General features: G+C 38.4%; 1 long non-coding RNA gene across 6 annotated transcripts in view; it reads left to right on the top strand.

Moving 5' to 3' along the window:
- The window catches only part of LOC108289597, a 148,820-nt gene that overhangs the window by 14,214 nt on the left and 119,601 nt on the right, over positions 1-15,005 (top strand). For 4 of the 6 annotated variants that reach the window (XR_005196944.1, XR_005196945.1, XR_005196946.1 and 1 more), the window contains exons 2-3: positions 5,100-5,147; positions 5,347-5,415. This is a non-coding gene — a long non-coding RNA (uncharacterized LOC108289597). Of the gene's footprint in view, positions 1-5,099; positions 5,148-5,346; positions 5,416-12,536; positions 13,442-15,005 lie in introns of those variants that run through there. The other 2 variants (XR_005196941.1, XR_001819229.2) reach the window with 2 other exon arrangements.

Below are 15,005 nucleotides of genomic sequence, written 5' to 3'. Positions count from 1 at the left end.
ACATACACACACACACACGTGTATATATATATATATATATATATATACACGTGTGTGTGTGTGTATGTATATATTTATCTTTAAGCAGACAGCTAACTAGGTTAAGCCCATAGTGCAAGCTCTGTCTCCCTTGTAATAAGTGGCAGCTCAAGTCTAAGTTCACTTATTTTAGCTTTAGCCGGACTCCTTAAAGTTTGCCCTCACTTGCATAATTCAACAGTCATCCAGAGATTATATGCATAGATTATATGCATAGCTTATATGTAGAATTTAGGCTCACCCCCTCTGCCTCACTTTTAAAGATTCCGCTTCACTTTCTAGCAGCTGTTATTGACCCAAAGTCGTTCCCAAAGTAAGATTCCTATTCAATTTCTAGCCTTCCTACCCTATCCTGAGACCTGGTCTCAGGATAAAAGCTTGAAATAATAAAAAAGGTAAACTAATCCCTTGTCTTCCTCTTCTTCTGAGTAACCTCTCCAGTATCTGCCTGCTCTTTTTCTTCTCCAATGCCTTCAAACAATTATTTTGCTTCTTTCCTGAGTCCACAGATATTATGTGTGGAAAGGTTGGTAAGATAGAAGCTTACTTGGGAATTGTAAGTGTTTGTAATTCAGACAGGCACATAACTTTTTAAACATCCCTTGTGTTTTTCATGGAGTCTTTTCATCGTCATTATTGTTATTGTTAGAGTTTATTCATTTTAGTTTATATTATTTAAGATCAAAGACTGTTACTTTTTATGTTCAGTACTACTTTGACAATTGTATTATTTATCTGTAGTGCTAGATGTTGGGAACTTGGTAAATATTTAAATGACAAATAACAAGTAAACTTAGCATACATTTTTCTTAGCTATACAGAATATATCCTTGTTGAGAAAAGTTATCCTATGTAAGAACGCTTAATGAATAATTGCTATTTTTCCATTAAAATTTGCCATTAGAAAAGAAAAAACACAGATTTCTCAAAAACAGCACAACACTTCTCTTTTAAAATAAAATTTTAATTCGATTTTTTAAACATTGACTTAAAATCTATTAGTGTTAAAGTACTTTGGAGGACACTATTTTTGTATGAAAGGGGAGGATAATTAAATAAGACAGACAATTCTAAGAACACTTGTCTGAAAACAGATTTTTTTAAAAAGACAGATAACTCATTCTCCCTGCTATCCAAGAATCTAAAATCTAGTTGAGTATACAGACAGATGTAAATAACTTTAATATAAAGCAAACAATATTAAGTGCTATATTGAAATTAGAACAAACTATTCTGTGAGAACACATGGACACAGAGAGGGGAACAACACACACTGGGGCCTATCGGAGAGTGGAAGGTGGGAGGAGGGAGAGGTTCAGGAAAAATAACTAATGAATACTAGGCTTCATACCTGAGTGATGAAATACTGTGTATAACAAATACTCTTGACTCAAGTTTATTTGTGTAACAAACCTGCTCGTGTACCCTGAACTTAATATTAAAATAAAACTGTCACGATCACAGTAAATAGAAAGCAATGCAATTAGCTCAGGATTTCAAGAGAATTTTGTGGTAAAGGTAGGATATATACTGGCCTTAGAAGGAAGTAAAGAACTTAATAGGTATATATGATAGGAAAATTCATAGAAAAATTTGGGAAATTTTAGGCCGTGTTTAGGAAAGAGTAGCATGGTTAAATGATAAGACCTAGAACTTTGAGAGCACAAAGACATGTATGACTATGTTCAACATGCTAAACCTCCCTCAGCCTTAGTTTCATAATCAGAAAAATGGGAAAGTTGAATATAGTTCAAATCGTGGAGACTCTTATGAGACAGGAAAATAGAGGCCTATAGACTGTAGTTAGGGAAGACTGGTAGTTGGCTGTAGTAATAATAAAGTAAAAGGTATTGGCAATAGGACTGAACCCAAAAGCAAAAGACTGTGTTTTCCGTTCCAGGCATAGACTGGAAAAAGATGAAAAAGAGGAAACAAATATAAGGATTTGGCCGTTGATTCTATGGAGGAAGGAAAAAAATGAAATTCAGGAAGTTTAATAGAAACAGCTAGAACCAATTTAATGAAACAGCTCTAAAACTATTGTAAAGTAGATTATATATTATTATTGTATATGGTATATACACACTGTTTATTTTTCTGATATAAAGATAATTATTTAAAATATATTTTAAAACAATAATAAACTAATTTAACTGGTAATAGAACTTGAAAGATGCTGCAAAAAGAATTTTCAAAGTTTGCTAATTTCTTCAATTAAAGCTCAAAGGCCTTTCTCCGTAATTTTGCTTAAAAGAATTTTTGTATTTTCCTTTTATTGTTTATTGAGGTCTTGTTAACATATACTTCATGTTTTCCCATATATTACATCTTTTTTATCTCAACAATCCACTCATTAACACCTCCCTAATACTTCATTAAAATGTTTTATCCAAATAATACTATTAGGTTTTTTAATTTGTTTGTTTTGGATAGCAGGGAAATACAGAAAGAACGATACCTAGGGTTCATAAGCCTAGAAACTCTTACTATATGCAAACAAGGTGACATTCATAGTTACACTTAACTATGTAACTATGACTACAAGAGCCAATAACTTAAAAATTGTGCTGTTGAACTTCAATATATGTATGTCTTTTGCGTTTATTAGCATTAATAATAATAATTCACTAATGTATGTCTGCTAGGTACAAAACACCTTGCTAAGCATAACATATACATTATCTCACTTAATTTTCGTGCAACCATATGCGATACTCTATCCCTTGATTAAAGGAATTAAAGTTCAGAAAATGTTATGTGCTTGTGATTCCATAACTAGTGAATGGCAGGGTTTATATCTGAGCCTAGGATCACCTGACTCCCAAGCCCATGTGCTTTCTGCTATACCACATTGCCTCTCCTAGGAAAAAGAAGGGCGAGGAGGAAGGAATGTCTAAAAATGAACTGAGTCCTTCCTAACTGCCAAACTATTCCAAGTGCTTTTACACACACTAATTGAATTCTCCCAACAGTTATAGGAGGGAGGTTTCTTGTTATCCCCATCTAGTATACGAGTAAACCAGAAAAGGTACCCACATCTTCCACATGGCATTCTACAATTCTACAACCAAAATGGCATGCATAACAATTGAGAACTTTGAGCCAAATCACATCATTTGATGGTGACTGGGAACATCTTCCTGGTCCCTAAATATCTTTGCCAAGGATTTCCCCTGTCAAAACAAAAATAATTCCGGGGGTGAGAACACAATAAACTTCATTATCCAACTGCACTATAGTGAAACCGAATGACCATCTGGGTTCAGGCAAGGTGGTTTTAATGAGAAGAGAACTAGTAAGCCAAAGGCATCTAAGAAGAAGAAGCCACGGCACACTGGGAGGAGGAAGAAAGGAGTTGCTCCTGAGGATTGTTGAGATGCAGAAAGCCACCCTTGCCTACTTCACGATTTTCTGGGCTTGGTCTTGCTGCAACCAAACTCACATTTGCAGTTCACAAATGGAGATAAGACAATTAGGTGAACACACCATGTTCCAGAGAAGATGATGAATTAAAGTACATTTGTTTTTGTTATTCTTTATTTATGAAGAACATGAAGCACTTTGGTGAGATTAAAAGTTAAGAGCTGTCCATCTGGCTCTGCCAAATATTAACTCAGGTTAATTGTAGGTTGCTCAATCTATCATCCATGTGATGGCTTCACATTTTCAAACAATGTACTAAATGGTTCCTCTAAGTTAATGTTATTCCCATGCTATATATCACATGGGATTTACCATCTTAACTGTGTGAGTGTGTAATGCTGTAAGTGACCCTGCGGCAAAAAGAGAAGCACAGAGTGGGAAGGGCTCAGGTTGGATCCTGATGATACTGCATCCAGCTGTGATAATGAATTAAGTTTATCTGTGAGTATTTTCTTAACCATAGACTGGAAAACTCTTATTCCCAAGAAGTTGTTTTGACTTTTAAGCAGGGAATCCTATAAAAGGTAGACTATTATAAACTCTCCTAAAGCAAAATATTTGCTTTATGTAAATAGCCTTCTCAAGGTAATACATAATTAAGGAACCTCAAAATAAAATAATGTATGAAGCTCTGAATCCCTAACCAAAAAGATTTCCAAAGATTTACCTTAGAAAATAATCCATCTTTAAGGAGAAATACTGAAAACATACTAACTGCCCTAAGTTCCAAAATCATAAGCAACAATTAAGGGCAAGAATTAAAATGGAGAGTCCTGTGTTCAGGAGTTGCAAAGACCTGGATACTCATTCTTTTCTCCCAGGCAAGTTGCTTAACCTCCCAGACTTTATATGTTCATCTGCAAAACAGGAATAACAGCTCGTGCTCTGCCAGTTTGCACAGCAGTTGTGAGGATCAAATGCAGAGGGGGCAATGAAAGGGCAGTACCGTCGGTACCACTGAGACAATCCAGGTGTGCAAGGTACAATGAGGACTGGCCCAAGGGCTAACCTCAGACTGTGGCTTACACTCTGTGTCTTACTGCATCACTTCTGAAAGGTTATTTTAGAAGGTGGTAATTATAGAAAGTAAATTAGGGCTAAAGCAGGATGAGAACTTGTTTGAATGTTCTGTTGAAGAAAGAGAGACGGAAGGAGCAAAGGGCTCAGCACCCAAAACTCTACTCAACTTTAGAGGAATCACTCAACTTTAGAGGAAGAATGCAGACAGCGTTCTTAAAATGGGTTAAGTGGAAGATGTAGGGGCAAATGAGGTAGGCGCCCTGTCCTAGAACCTCTGGTTGGAGAGGGTTGAAAAGGGACCTGATAACTAGTGATTTTGTTGTCATCTTATGAGAGTATCTAAGTAGAAAACTGGTCTGTAAACATAGATGCCAGAAACCAGTTGTGCCTATCACTGCACGGTGGGACCATGGGTGGGAGTATGTGTGATTTTTATTCTTTTTGTTTATCTATATTTTCCAAGTTTTCCATGATGAAAATGTATTATTTCCATAATGAAAATGCTACTTCTGCAAAAAGTAAAAAAAAGTATAGATTTTAGATTATATAGTATATGTAAAAAGAAACTAGATTTTTTTTTTTTTTTTTTTTTAGTTACTGGGCACTTTATTTTACAGGTAACTTCAACAATGGAGGCTGCTTCAGGCTTCTCAGTATCGTTGATGGTAACCAGTCCTACAATTCTCATTAGGTGGTTCTGTTACCCCACTATTTCCCTTGGGTCTGTTGTGCTAAGGACAGGATTGGTTGGGTAAAGGGGCGTGGCACAAAACCCTCAGGAATACAGGCCACAGAGCTAATGAAGGGCCCCAAGCAAAGAAAGACCTGCCCATCAGCAATGAATTCTCTCCCCCCATGCCACAGACCTGAGGGCACGTGACCCAGGAATGTGCATCCAAAGATAATACTACCTTCAGAGAACTCTACTTATAGGTAAGTAACTCTCCTTTATAGGAGGTATCTTTGTGTGGCAGACTGTTTATGCGAGCAATTTGAATTGAACTTTAAATGAAAAAGGCATATCTCTGTAAGTGGTAATAATTTTAGTCATCTCACTGTGGCTAGGGGTTGTGGAATTCATTAGCACAGATTAACATATAAAGTGGGTGAGATATCTAATAGCAAACGGAGAGGTTTAGGGGCCTTAATTCATCACTGAATGAACAGCGTGTACAGTATTAGGGACTATGAAATTTTTAATTTACACAAAGTGTCCAAGAATATAGGGAATAAATTTAAACCCAAAACAGATAATGGAGCTATGCCCTACCTGGCTGGCAAGTTGAATTGTTTTTACACTGAGTGAAGAAAGCTAATTATCCCAAGCACAAGGAGACTGCTAAAAATAATAAGATTATAAGGAATAATTTGCTGATATAATTACAACAAAATTGGGTACACACAATCGTCAGATACATGTATTGCTTGACCTGGGTGAGAAAGTGAAATAAATCCTTCTTCTATAGCCTTCGTAAATTTGTTTTTATCATCTCCAAGTGGTGTTTGCACAGGCAGCACAATTTGCATGTGTAATGTGGCTGTACAAATTGACAACAAGTAAATTATTCAAGGAAATAGGCTGGTCGCGGGTCTGAACTATCTCGCAAAGCCTATTCATTTTGAAGAATCACTGAGACGTGAAGCTCATACATCAACCGTTTTCTGACAATCCTCAGACTTATTGTCTCCTAAAATGTCATTATGGCTATTATTTATGAAGCTAATTCATTTATTAATATATATTTAACTCTGACTTGTCATGCACCTTAGCAGACATTCTGTGCACTGCATATTTTTGAATAGATGAAAGGCTTTTGCATGCTTTAATGATTACTGTAAGCTGCTATAGATTTATAGAATTCAGCTTTATTATCTACTTGCATTAATACCTTTTTATAAGTTTTTTTCTTAAGGCCATCAAATATAAATGGCAAATGACATATTCAAAAGATTGTGTGGAATAAGATTTTCTGAGAGTTTGTTGAATTTTAGAACAAAGTGGGTTATCTGTCAGTTAAGGCCTAATTCACCTAAAAAGATGGGTATATACCAATTATGTTGAATTTTCGAGTAAAATACAGGCTGTGGTTTTTTAAGAAAAAGGAAGATTCATGATTCATTGGCTCTTTCCTTGTGAAAGAAAGGCCTCTCCTTTATGTTCTGAAGTTGGACAACAGTTCCTGAGGAAGCGGAATTCTAGCTGTTTATTGTTTATTGTTATTGGGTCTAGCACTATGCCCTTTATATTGTCATTAATCAATAAATATGTGTGGAACAAATGATTAACTAGTTGAATGATCTCCAGGTTTTTTGATAATACCATGAATAAAATAGGTAGAATCAAACATCTACCTAGAATACTATTTTATGTAGTTTTGCTTTCTGCTTTAACACTTCTAACCTCTAGAGAATGTTCTGTAACTCCCACTGATTTAAAAATAAGCCATATATGTATGCAATCAAAATACACAACACATGTTATTTTTACAGTCTGCATAATAATATATCAATACTAGACATATATTGCTACTTCTTATTGTCACTGGATAAATTCTGCTCAGTAAGTGTGACCTCGACTACTGTGTGTGTGTGTATGTGCATGCACGTGTGTATGAATGTGAGTGTGTGTCTGTGTGTGTGTTTATGTGTTGAGAGGGAGGGAGAAGAAACTGAAGAATAAAAAGGAAAGACGATACAGTTGCCTCAGACTTTGTGCTGTGAGTATGTTTCATGCTAACCATTCAAATATTCACCATATTTCTAACTTAAACATTTCTGCATTGGTGTAGGTGCAAATGTAAAACTCTTAATCAAGAAGAAGGGCAGCACAGGCAAACTTAACACTCCCGCCGTTTAACTGTGGATTTGAAATTGTGACAAACCAGATGCTTCATTTTAAAGATAAAAATTGTAAAAGATGAAAAATGCCATTATATACCTGAATATTATATTGAATATATTAGTTTTAATAAGGTCATGAAATCACCAAAACTTTGAGATGATTAAGATGTGTTGTTAAAATGCTGCTTTATCTATGAAGATAGAAAGTAGAATTAGCTGGGCATGGTGGTGCGCACCTGTAGTCCCAGCTACTAGGGAGGCTGAGGCAGGAGGATAGCTTGAACCCTGGAGGCAGAGGTTGCAGTAAGCTGAGACCACTCCACTGCACTCCAGCCTGGGCAACACAGCAAGACCTTGTCTCAAAAAATAAAAAAAGTAGATTAGTGGTTGCCTAGGGCTGATGGGAAGTGACTGACAATGGGCCATGGGAGTTCTTTTGGGGGATGACAAAAATGTTTTAAAATTAGATGTTTGTGATGATTATACAACTCTGTGACTAGATTAAAAACCACTGAATTGTGCACATTAAATGTGTGAACTATAATGGTTTACCAATTATATCTCAATATGGCTGTTTAAAAAGTATTGCTTGATCTAAGCCAAAATAAGTTTACTATATATAACCAATGCCATGTACTATGAATAGTAACATAAGAAATAATTTAAGAAACTAGCTTATGAATAAAACCAAGTTTAACTATAAGATAAATGATCTATCCACAAAAGCATAGAAAGGAGGCCTGCTTTCCAGAAATTCAATCTTCAACAAGAATGGTATTCATGTTGCATGATCTGATGAGAGACAAAATTCTTATTTCTCAAACACTGATATAAGCACCAAATGCAGTCAAGCAAAATCTTAAGTAAATATACAGGAAGATACAATTTTTCCTTTAGAATTACTGCATAAGAGCAACAAAGCATCAAGAATCTATTTTTAAAAGTAATTTTCTTACATTAAGTTGTCTCTCAAAATGTCATATTAGATATGGAAAACAAACTACACATGTACACACAAAATGTCTTTCTAACAGCAGCACCCTGGTAGGGAAGGCTGATGACATTTTTATTAGTAATATTAATCACATGCTCAAAGGGAAAAATGTCGCACTTTTTCAGGAACCATAATATTTACCTATTTACACCTTTTAAAATTTCAATAAGTCCAACTTAGAACCCTTAAACCCCATAACCTTCAAAAAACAAGTAAAATGAAAATTAATAAATGTTCCCTAGTGTGCTATGAACCATTAATTGTACAGACTGAACAGCTTTACCCTAATAAGAAACATGCCTTCAGCAGAAATGTGAAAGTCACCTGATGCTTATGATTTAATGATAAAAATGTGCAGTCAATTTTCAATGACGTTAAGACCTACAACCCTGGAATATTTTAACTACAAATTCTTACAGATACCTGAGGAACTTTGAAAGGTGAACAACCCGGAGTACTGAAACATTTTCAGCATGAATAAAGTAATTCATCTCTAAAGTGGTCTGAAGATAGAGGCAATAAACTTTCCAGTAATAGCAAATAATCAGAGATGGATTTGGCCTGACACTCCAAGAAAGCACAGGCGTTGCATTAATCTGGCAACAAAATAATTATATCAGTAATTTTTTAGAGAAGAGGTATTATAATATTAGAAGTAAAGATATGTTAATAGCATCATTAATCATAAACCTCATATAAATTTTTAAAATCAGCTCTAGGTTTAGCAATAAAAGCCCTAAGTATAATCCATTTATTCAAATAAATAAATACTTTTGTAATTCTTACTATGAACGAAGGCTGGAGTAGAAATTCTGGCGCTAAAGTGAGCAGATTCCAGGGGATATCAGGATGAATTAAACACAGTCTTGTCTTTGAGGAACTTAAAATGAGAGGAGTGTGATGTTTTTACCAAAATTTCACCATTATTGTTTGAGTCATTTACATTGATCAGCATTTTACTTTTATAATCAGAATGAAGAGTGTTAAGATGATTTTTTTAAAGGGATTTAAGTGCCATTGAGTGAAATGCCAAGTTTTATAGGTGTTCAGAAGACAGATCCCTGTCAAGGAAAATTTTCAAGGAAGAATGAGCCATGTGAGCTGGACATAGAAAGATGGCTGGCTTAATGACAGACTGAGGCAATCCAGGTGGAAGATATCGTGTCAACTAAAGCTAGAACATGAAATTAATGGAAAGAAATGTGATATGGCTGCAGGTTAGGGTGCATATAGAGCAGAAAAAGCTAGCATGTAATGTTGGGGCTCAATCATAGGAGGCCTACACTATCACTCTCAGGAATTCAGATTTGGTTTGCCAGGTCATGTATGTAAGGTACTTAGCAAACAGTGCTGCATGCATCAGAGTACACGAGCCATTATCATTAGTGTTCAATGTCTCAGAAGAGGATGGAGGAGAGCAAAGGCTATAGATCTCCTGGGCAGCCAGTTCAGTGCCGTTGCATCTATCCCATGGGTAGGCTCTGGATGAGTTTGCCCCAACAGGTAGATCTGTACTGGGGTGTGACTCACTTTTAGATTGTCCCTGACTCATCATCTCCACCCAGCACTCATCACATCACTCAGTGGCATGCAGTGACACTCAAAGATCCTTCAATGCAAATACCATGTCATCTTCTGTATCTTTGTTCCCAAGGCCTTAGCACATATTAGGTGTTCAAGAAATGCTTGTTGAACCAACTCCCCATTTGATGTGAATATCCCCAGACAAATAAATAAATTGGTACTCTGGCCTATGTGTCAGAACAGATTGCCTGTTCACTTGGTAATTGAATTTGTCATCACTACTACTAATGATAGCTAGTTTCTGGATATGCCATGTTCCAAAATGAGCCATTGTCCTGAGAGACCCTTGCTTGCAATCCTCTGGATATTGACATCCTCTCAACTCTCCTCCTTTATCCCTACCTCTCAGTTCTCCTCCTTTATCCCTAAACTACCACACCTACCCCCATAGTGGTATTGTGGGTAAAATAAGGGTTTTCACATGCCTAGCAAGGTACCTATGCATACTAAAAATCACTAAGCATGCCCTTTTCCCTAAACAGAATTTCTGGCTTGTTCACCCATTGGCTATGACATGCTAGACCAGTTAGTGTACTGTTTTGGAGACAAAGAAGTAAGAGAAGGCTCTTTGACAATTTTCATCTGAATGCCTCCTTTAGACAGATTGAGCCACCCTTATGGACGTTGACATACTCTTTCCTTTTCTACGATGGCACACAACTCCTTGTGGCTGAGCTCAATTCTTGAAAATCCAGAATTATAAAGTTCAGAGCTGCAGTATAGGTCAAGTTCCTGTTCCCACCAAGACCTAAGGGATTGAAGTTCACAGTGAAGGACTAAAGGAAGGACTGAGGCCCCGAGTGGTCTTGCCTCTGCTGAGCACTGTTATGAAGTGAGAGAGAAGAGTATTCAGTTTTAATCAGAATCTTTGCCATTATGGAGACAGTGAAGCCTAGTGGTTAAGAGCAGGGGCACTCAAACTGACACACGCACAAAATCCCAGCCCCCCCCACCTATTTTTACAAATAAAGTTTTATCAGAACAGGGTCCTGCCCATGAATTTATGCATCATCTATGGCTGCTTTCACACTACAGCAGCAGCAGAGATGTGTGGGGGCAACAGAGATCATAAGTCCTACAAGGCCTAAAATATTTACTTTCTGGCTTTTTACAAAAAAAATGCTGACCTTCCATTAAGAACAATGGCTTTGTTGGCCGGGCGCGGTGGCTCACACCTGTAATCCCAGCACTTTGGGAGGCCGAGGTGGGTGAATCACGAGGTCAAGAGATCAAGACCATCCTGGTCAACATGGTGAAACCCCATCTCTACTAAAAATAGAAAAAATTAGCTGGGCATGGTGGCGCGTGCCTGTAATCCCAGCTACTCAGGGGGCTGAGGCAGGAGAATTGCCTGAACCCAGAAAAGTGGAGGTTGCGGTAAGCCGAGATCGTGCCATTGCACTCCAGCCTGGGTAACAAGAGCGAAACTCCATCTCAAAAAAAAAAAAAAAAAAAAAAAGAATAATGGCTTTGTTAAGCAGAACTGAGTTTACATCCTAGTTCCAGCTTGGGTGAGTTAACCTTTTTACACCTCAGTTTCTTCATCTGTAAAGTGAGAGTAATAAGAGCACCTACTTTGAGGGGTTTTCATGAGGATTAAATACCCCAAAGTACCTAGCATGATGCTTGGACCATAGTAAATTTATTGAATGTGAGCAATGATGATGATGCACATATATGTAAAATTGTCATTCTGAGAACACTGTACCTCAAAAAAGATTTAACAATATGTTTTTAGATGCACCTGGGATTTGCTTTCATCAAGTATGCTGAGATACGTGGACACAAGAATAACTGTCTAGAAGGAGGAATTTATATTCATGGATCCCTAGAAACATGAGGCAGGGTACACCATACAGGGCCACATGGAAGAAGCACCAAGACTGGGCAGAAGGCAGAGGGAGTGAGGGGGAAATGTGGGCAGGAACCTTTATTGAAGTTTCTGTGGGAAAGACAAGCAGGGTAGGCAGTTAGGATGGGCTAGTTTGGATAGTTTCCACAGGCGCCGGGGCACAGGAACCATCCAATATCTCCTGATACCTGGCCCTAAGGTAAGTAGGGCAGGGAAATAGTGTCCCTGAGAGAATAAAGAAGGTGAGGAGGTGGTTGATGGCATGGTCTCTGGATTGGTTGGTTTGTATACAAAAGGTTCACTCCTGGGGAGGTGTTTACTGTCTCTAGGTATTGGCTAACCCTGGAAGTGGCAGTCTCTCCATGATCAGTAAGATCCCAAAATGTCAAAGCATCAGAAAATAAGAAAATAATTAACACAGAGTGACTTGTTGAAGGCCTGTAATATAATAGATACACCCATACCTACATATACATATGTAATACACGAAAAAGATATATGTATTGAAGTAAGTAAAATACATACACATACACATATATATTACACATGTATGAAAAATACAAGTATTAAGACAAATAGAACACACACACACAGAAATAATCTGTGCCAAAAAAAAAATAAGTTTCTCAGTTTCTGGAAACAATACCACCAGAGTGATAAAACTACTCTACCTGATTGTATTATCCATGCAGTAAAAGTAGAATAGAGGTCACATGGCGAGTGGAGAGTAGGTCGAATTTAGGACATAAAGTGTAGTTTTTTGTTTGCCCTCTATCCCTTTAGGACTTCTCTTTAGCTCCTTCCACTTTTTTTCCTATCCAGTGATGAAATTGAGTCGCTGCTGCAACTGAGGCTGAGTACTTTTCCTTCAGGATCCATGTCCTATTTCTTAGTTCTGGGAAAACAACTCTAACAAGTCAACAAAGTGAAGAGAGATAAGGATGTTGGGAATGACTGATTTCAAACAATCAAAACTGCTTTGGGGATGAGGATGAAGGTGGTCAATTACCACCTTGTATACCACATACTATAATATTTATTCTGTCTATTGTTTATTATGTGTATCCTTCTTTAGAATTTTAACTCCCAAGGGCAAAGATACCTGACTGTTTTGTTTATCAGTGTATCCAAAAGGCCTGAAACAGAGCCTTGTACCTTATACACACTCTGCAAATATTTGCTGAATTGAATAAATGGCTGCTGATCTATAAACTATGCTGCTTTCAAATAAAACGAAGACAAGGACATTGATAACATATCCTCATCCCCTGGATGGCCTCTTGGACTTGATTTGAGCCTCTGTGATTAGAATGATGAAGTCTGTTGGAACTGTTTTCAAGAGAGGCCTTAAGACTCTGGGCACCAGAAGAGCTGCCCTGGGATGCAGAGAGGAAAAAGTAATAAATAATGAAGAAGAAAGAAAAAAAGCCATGGGAAACCAACAAACTCAAACTAGAAATAAAATAAGCCATGGCTTCTGTAATCCTCCTGCACATAACAACTATGGGTTTTGGACAAAATATGAAAAGCAGCTATCCAGAGGCACTGAAGAGCAGCCAAGCAGACAGACAATGGAGGAGAATCTCCATTGGAAGAAGGACATGACAATGGGAAAATGCCCATTATTACAGCTCTGTGCTGGAAAGCCAGTCCCAATCGATGCTAAATAAAGGTTACTAAAACATGAATAGAAAATCTGTAGTCTTGGCCGGGCGCGGTGGCTGAAGCCTGTAATCCCAGCACTTTGGGAGGCTGAGGCGGGTGGATCACGAGGTCAAGAGATCGAGACCATCGTGGTCAACATGGTGAAACCCCGTTTCTGCTAAAAAAAAAAATAATAATAAAAATTAGCTGGGCATGGTGGTGCGTGCCTGTAATCCCAGCTACTCAGGAGGCTGAGGCAGGAGAATTGCCTGAACCCAGGAGGCGGAGGTTTTGGCGAGATAGGGTTCATGGTGATTATAGTAACTAGAAAGTGAGGAGTAACCAGAAAGTGAGGTGAAGAGGGTGAATCTTGAAAAAATGAGAGCCAAAGAGGTGAAGTAACTTGTTCTTTGTATAAACTCTGCATAAGTCATTGGATGACTCATGAACGGTGTGTGCAAATAGCCCAGCTAAGGCTAGAACTGAACAGAGATTTCTGTTGCTGTGCACTGGAGACAGTTTAGAGTTTGAAGTAGTTAAGTTAGCTACATGATTAAAACAAATCAGCACTCTTCAGAGGAATATAACAGAACCTAGAGGCTCTGCAACATATCATCCAGTTTTCTGGATACTATCTAAAATGTAGGCATATAAAGAAAGAAAATGTAAGCCAGAAAAAATCAATGCAAACTGATACTCAGATAAATAATTAGCAGACAAAAATTTTTAATCAGCTATTATAACTATGCTCATGAATGTAAAGGTAAATAGTTTTGTAAAGAATAACAAATACAGGGGAGGATCCAAGATGGCCGTTTAGGAACAGCTCAGGATTGCAGCTGCCAGTGAAAGTGCAGAGGGTGAGTGGATGCCGCATTTTTATTGCCCACAGACTAGGAAATTCCCAGGCAGAGGAGCTCCACAGGTCACCAGTGCGGCTGTTTCGGCCAGCGCAGCTGTGCCGCTGGTGCCGCTGCTTTGCCCCGCGCAGCTGCTTTGTCAGCGCCCCGGAGCAGCAGTTCTCCGTACAAAATACACCAGTCTGGGTGCCCTTTTGGCTGGCAATTGGAGCCACGGTAAGTTGCCCATTCGTCTGTTTAAAAAGGGGACTGAGCAGGGAACCAGGACAGTAGATTCCAGGGGAAAAAAAAAAAGTGCCACAAACCTCAGTGCCGCTGTTTAAGCCAGTGCAGTGAGTGGCCACAGGGGAAAACAAACAGACCCCGGTGCCTCTTCAACAGGCGACTGGAACACCAACTTAAAAAAGGCTCTGAGACAGTGAGCCAGGCGATCAGGCTCGGCTGGTCCCAACCCCACAAAAGAACAGCAACCAGAAACTCTGGATAGAGAGTTTTACAGCAAGTGCAGCTGAACCTGGGACGGTCCAGCTCTGTGGGGGAGGGGCATCCGCCATTACTGAGGCAGCCCGCCACGACGGAGGTAGTCGGCCAATGCTGAAGCAGCCCACCGTTGCCAAGGCAACCCGCCATTGCTGAGGCAGCCCGCCGTTGCCAAGGCAACCCGCCACAGCAGAGAGACTCTGCCTCAACAGAGGTGGGCCACCATTGCCAAAGCAGTTCTAACTATACCCATATAAACAGGACTGCA

This window comes from Cebus imitator, unplaced genomic scaffold (genome assembly GCF_001604975.1).
Source record: "Cebus imitator isolate Cc_AM_T3 unplaced genomic scaffold, Cebus_imitator-1.0 Scaffold406, whole genome shotgun sequence".
NCBI lineage: Eukaryota > Metazoa > Chordata > Mammalia > Primates > Cebidae > Cebus > Cebus imitator.
The sequence above is the reverse complement of the archived record's forward strand: the minus strand, read 5'-3'. Positions and strand labels throughout refer to the sequence as shown.